We start from the raw sequence: 6000 nt of genomic DNA, 5'->3' as shown, positions 1-6000 counted from the left end.
TAGAGCTGCAGGAGGCCGCCAGGCGGCGGGAGTTAGAGATGGAGTTGCAGTTACGAAAGCAGAGGCAGGCCCCGGTGCAGTCGCAACCGGCGCCGAAACGGTCCAAAATCGTTGACTCTAGGGTTGGAGGTCAGAGCAGACACACTTGTGAGAAATGTGGGAAGGGTCATACCGGAGTTTGTAGGTCCGGTGGTGTATGTCGCAAGTGTAGGAGAGAGGGGCATTATGCAAGGGATTTCCGTCAGTCGGCCCCAGCTCGGGATATGAGGATTTGTTATCATTGTCATCAGGTTGGACACTTGAGGGTCAACTGTCCACAGTTTGTTGCAAGACCGGTGCAGGTTCCAGCACTGGCCACATTGAGGATTGCGGGTGGAGGTCAGGGTGGAGCGGAGCCTCCGAGGGCTTAGGGATGTGCTTTCCAGCTTACAACAGAGGAGGTCGGGGCAGAGCCGGATTCAGCTATGGGTATGTTTCCATTTGATATTTTTTTTATCTTGTTGATTATGTGGTATTGTAAATCTGTTCGCCTTTTTTGCATGATTCATGGTATGATTGAGGATCTTAGTAGTTAGGGGTTGTAGTCGGTTAACATCCAAGAGGATAGGTGATTGGAAGAGAGGATATATGATCTCGTTGCTAGGAATAGCAACTGCGATGCGAGAAGTGTTCAGTTGAGATTCGAACTTCCTTGGAGTTCAGAATATGTGATGTCGGGAGAATGTTCTGTGGAGATTGATCAACCTGGAAGGTTTTCGTTCCTGGAGAAGGGAGGACTTTATCAAGTAAGGTCGATCGAGTTGTTCCGGTTTGTCAGCGGAAGTTAGTAGTTGGTACACTAAGTGGCGAGGATTGGAAATTCTCCGGTAAAACAGCAAGTATCCAGGGTTGGTTAGCTGCTTAGAGTTTTCAGTGTTGTTAGCCGAGAGTGTGTCATGATTGGAGCAAGTGATACGCAAGTGGGGAAGGGAACATACCATGGTTTCAAGAAAGGTGATTGGTCAATGTGAGGTCTGGGTTTAGGCCATGGAAAGGATTCCGGGATCGAAACTGGAGTTTGGAACCCCAAGAGGGCTAGAACAGACTGCATGGGAGAGATTCCTGGGAAGAATGGTTCAGGGCGACGTACGATAGTTTTAAGAGGTCCGGATAGACTGAAGGTCGGAAGGCGTACCAGTCAGGCCGAAGGCTCGGGGAACGGTCAAGGCAGGATGAAGGCCCAAAAGGGCGGTCCAGACATGCTGAAGGTTCCGAGAGTGGTCCAGATAGGCTGAAGGCCTAGTAAGGCGGTCCATTCATGTTGAAGACTCTGTATGTGTTAGTGGATTTGTATGCGGGGAATGAGTGAATATGTCGTCATGCAATAGTAATTGATATGGTCTGGCCCCATGTATTTATCATGATGATAGAGTTGGCCGAAGGCCGTGTGTGGCCCTTTTTAGTTATGTGATCGGATTCGGAGTATATGGGAGTTCGAGGATAGCAGTTGCTCTACATGGATAGTGTAGAGTGGAATTTAGCCCAGTGGCACTTATAGGTGTGGTGAGGGTGGTGGAGTAGACTTCCTGGAAAGGAAGGTATGTAGCTCCGGAAGGAGTGTGGGTCCTCGGAAAGGAAGGTAGTAGAGCAAATGGATGATCGAAAGTGTTTCAGTTGTTGGTGATCAGCACTAAGATTGTACCGAATGTGTGGAAGCACATACGGGTTGGATGCCCGTTGAAGTTGTGGGACGGTTAGCACTGACACGGAGTCAGGGGAGATCGAAAGTGATGCACGGGTGGACCCTTGGATCCCGAATTATGGTTATGGTCATGAGCTATGTGTGTAGTGGTGTTTCATCCTAGGGATGGTTGGACCATCGTAGGCGTGCCTGGTTTTCCAGCCCGAGGCTGATTGGTCCAAGTACGATGTGTATGAACATTATAGTTGGTGTTTAGGAGGGTTGCTCGGAAGCTGTGAAATGTTCCATTATCTCAGCACGGTAAGGGATTTGATCCATGGAGGAAACGGGATGAGTTTCCATCGGTGCAAGTTAAGAGAAGTGGCGCAAGATGGGCAAGAGATAGCGGGATGATACTGGGTCAAGACCCGGTGGTTTAGAATGTTATCCAGTTTTCGCAGGTGATGAAGTAATGCGTAAGACGGAAGTAAGGGAGTGTCTTCAGGTGTCACTTAGTTGATGAGTGTTGTCATCAGAGAAAAGAAGTCGGTGGCTGGCTTGAAGCGGTTATCAGGACCCTGCAAGGGAAGAGACAGATTTTAGGGATTCGATAGTAGTGTTTGAAGGAATCTAGGTCGGTTGAGATCAGGGGATGCATTGTGGGAGTATCGTTCGGGAGTTTGTGCTGCCGCAGGCTTCGAGGACGAAGCCTAATTTAAGTGGGGGAGAATTGTAACATCCCGAATTTCAGAAGTGTAATTTAAGGGTTTAAGGTGTAATTTCGAAGAAGGACTCGACGAGTAGGTATGCTTACTCGCCGAGTCGGAGCGGGTTTGGGTCGTGAATTAAGTGACCAACTCGCCGAGTCGGAAGCTAGACTCGACGAGTTAATGCTGGAATGAGAAAACCCTAATCTTCGGGGTTGCCCCCTATTTAAAGGACTTTATGTCCTTCATCCAGAACCCTAATCCCCCAGAGAGTTCCAGGAACCCTAATATCCGTCAGTGTGAGCTTGGAGAGTGTTTGGAGCTTTGAAAAGCGAACCTTGTGAAGGAGACTTGTAGATCGAGAGGCTAGCATCAAGAATTTCGTGTGGCCCCATGATCCACTCCAGCTTGGGCACATTTTGGGAGGTAATAAGTTGTTACCTTAACCTTTTTCTTTTAGAATCATTCATATGTGGAGGCTAGTGTAACATCCGGATTCCTAGGTATATTATTATTTTCTTTTATATTGAATTTTGGAAGAGAAACTCGGCGAGTAGGAGCCCTGACTCGCCGAGTTGGATCGCGATTGGAGTGGTCTGATTAATGAGGGACTCGGCGAGTCCACGCTGTTTAATGAAACCCTAATTTCTCAGGTTTGCGCCTTATTTAAAGGCCCTTATGGCCGTCATTTGTGGCCACCAGTCCATTGAGAGAAACCCTAGAGTGTTGCAGCGTTTTAAGAGAGAAAAGAAGCCATTCTTGACCTTTGTGGTGTTGTTTTGCAAAGGTTCTAGCCAAGGGAAAGCAAAGGAGGTTGCTATTTTGAGGATTTGAAGCTAAGACCATTTCATTTGAGGTATTACTTCGACTCTTCTTCTGTTTTGGGAAGGATATATGGTTTTAGGGTTTCTTGTGCCCTTGTCTAAGTTGATTGGAGGTCCAAATAGTCCCTTCTGATGACGAGACTTTATATCTGGATCCATAGAGGTCCAGAGGGCCTTATTCTTCAAGCTTTATGAAGAACAATGGAGGTCATGACCTTGGGTTAATGTATTTGGGGCTAAATCATCATATATGGCCGTATGGTTGTTGCATGTGCATCAAGATTGAGACTTTACGTGATTATAGTGATTGGGAAGGCTAGATCTATGGATTAGAGGAACAGATCTGACCTCAGAAGGTCGTTTGAGTGTGTGCATGGCATGTACTCGCCGAGTCCATGAGAGGACTCGACGAGTTGAGTCGGGTTGCCCCGCGACTCGCGATTTGTGTTGACCCGTGGAATTTAGGGTTGACTCAGTGAGTCAAGAGAGAACCAGGGGCGAGGGGAACAGGCACGTACTCGCCGAGTCACCTTAGTCCACTCGGCGAGTAGGGTCAGCTGTGATCGTTGACTTTCGTTGACTTTTAGGATTTCGGTCAACAGTTGGACTTTTGAGTCAAGGAGGGGTAAAATGGTCTTTTACCCTTCTGAAGGATCATAGAAGGGGGTTTAATCTAGCCTTTGAGAGCCATTACTTATTGAGGATATTTTGTATGTGATTAGGCGGGGGCTAGACTAGTAGATTCATGTGCGAGATCATCCGAGATACCCGAGGTGAGTCTTCTCACTATACTGTACCTCGAAGGGTACCTATGTGTGACCGGAAGGTCTAGTATGTTATGAGATATATGCATTGTATGCTATGAGTTGCCTGTTTCGTATGCGCTATGTTTGTGATTTGTATGCTATGTTCGATATGGGCCGGAAGGCATTATGTTATGGGCCGGAAGGCATTATGATGTGGACCGGAAGGTCGAGGAGTTATGGACCGGAAGGTCGACAAGAGTAGGACTGGAAGGTTTACCGGGTTGGGACGGAAGTCCCCTGAGACACATGGAGCGGAAGGTTGTGTGGAGTATGGCCTGGAAAGGCGTATATGTGTAAGTGGTATATTGGGGAACTCACTAAGCTTCTTGCTTACAGTATTTATGTGTAATGTGTTTCAGGTACTAGTGAGGGCCGTGGGAAGGCGCCGACATGACTCGGATACATACACACAGGCGGATTTGGATATGATTGATCTTGGGATTGATATGTTTTTGTATTGCGACTATGTTACATTGGATTTTTGGCTTGTCTTGAATGAAATTATGTTTTAAAGAAATGAAAAATTGGTTTAAAATTTTACGTTGTTACAGCTAGGGCTTTCCTTGGTTAAGGGATTTTGTTATGGAAGCTAAATCTGAAGCTGAAACTTCAGATTTGAACCTCTTTTGAGTCATAAGTCCATAAAGTTTCCAGCTCTTGCAAGGATGAGACTCTCCTAAGGTGTAAAGCTCCATTAGAAACTTAGATTGGTCATTAAAGCCCCTAGCACGTAAAGTTTGCAACTTTACGTGATAAACATGCCCTAGAAGCTTGGATCTACTATATGGAGCCGCTGCATGGCTTAGAAACCCACTGTATGGATTAAGAACTGAAGCGACTCGACGAGTCGCATGGGTGGACTCGGCGAGTTGTATGAAGATGGGCAGGAACTCGACGAGTTGGAAGAACAGCTCGACGAGTCTATTCTTGGACTCGGCGAGTCAGATCACAGAAACCCAACCTCTTTTGGTAAAGCCTTGGATTAGTGAGTCGGTTGGCGACTCAGTGAGTTGGACAGGTTGGGACTCAGAGATCGTTGGACTCGGTGAGTCTTGGGGCGACTCAGCGAGTTAAGTTGTGTTATGAGAGTTTTCTGGGTAAGTGAACTCGGCAAGTTGACGGGGTGACTCGGCGAGTAGAGTCAACCAAGAAGGTTGACTTTAACTTTGACTTTGACTTTGACTTTGACCAAGAGTTGACCATTTTAACTTCCAAGGGTACTTTGGTAATATTGGTATTTATGGAATTGGTTCTTTGGTAGTGTTATGTGGTGAAGATCGTGTTGGTGGTCGGAGTAGCTTGATTTTATATTTCAGTCGGCAGCTGTGAGGTGAGTTATCCTCACTATATTGACAGGGTCTACGGCACCAAGGCCGGCCCTTTATCAGATGGGAATCCGAGTATGGTTTGCTATGTTATCGATTCGCTAGATTTGCATCCTGGTATTTAGGATGGTATTATGTTAGTGACCTGGTTAAGGTCGGTATCCCGGTATATAGGGTAATGTTATGCCATTGACCGATTAGGTCGGAATCTTGGTTAGGATGTTGATATGCTATGTGATCTGTTAGACTGTCTGTCTGGTTAAGGATTGTTATGTGATTAATTGTTTTATGTGCACATGGTTGTTTGACTGGGGTTGGGTTGAGGCGGGTCCTGCTTTGTGTTGTAGGCCAACATACCCAAGGTGGACCGGATATCCCGAAGGCCCAGCGAGCGGTCCGGATAGGCTGAAGGCCTTAAGAGGGCGGACCAGACGTGCCGAGGCTCGGAGAGTGGACCAGGCCGACTGAAGGCCCGGTGCGGGTGGACCAGTCATACTGTAGACTCAGAGAGTGGACCAGGTGGATTGAAGGCCCGGTGCAGGCAGACCAATCACACTGTAGACTCGATGTGCATGGCTAGACTAGAAGGGTGGACAAGGTGGATTAAAGGCCCAGTGCGGTGGACCAGTCACACAGTAGACCCGATGTGCATGGCTGCTTTGTATTATATATGATATG

The sequence above is a fragment of the Lactuca serriola genome, chromosome 1, assembly GCF_051521515.1.
Source record: "Lactuca serriola cultivar US96UC23 chromosome 1, Lser_US96UC23_V15, whole genome shotgun sequence".
In the NCBI taxonomy this organism is placed as follows: domain Eukaryota; kingdom Viridiplantae; phylum Streptophyta; class Magnoliopsida; order Asterales; family Asteraceae; genus Lactuca; species Lactuca serriola.
The sequence above is the reverse complement of the archived record's forward strand: the minus strand, read 5'-3'. Positions refer to the sequence as shown.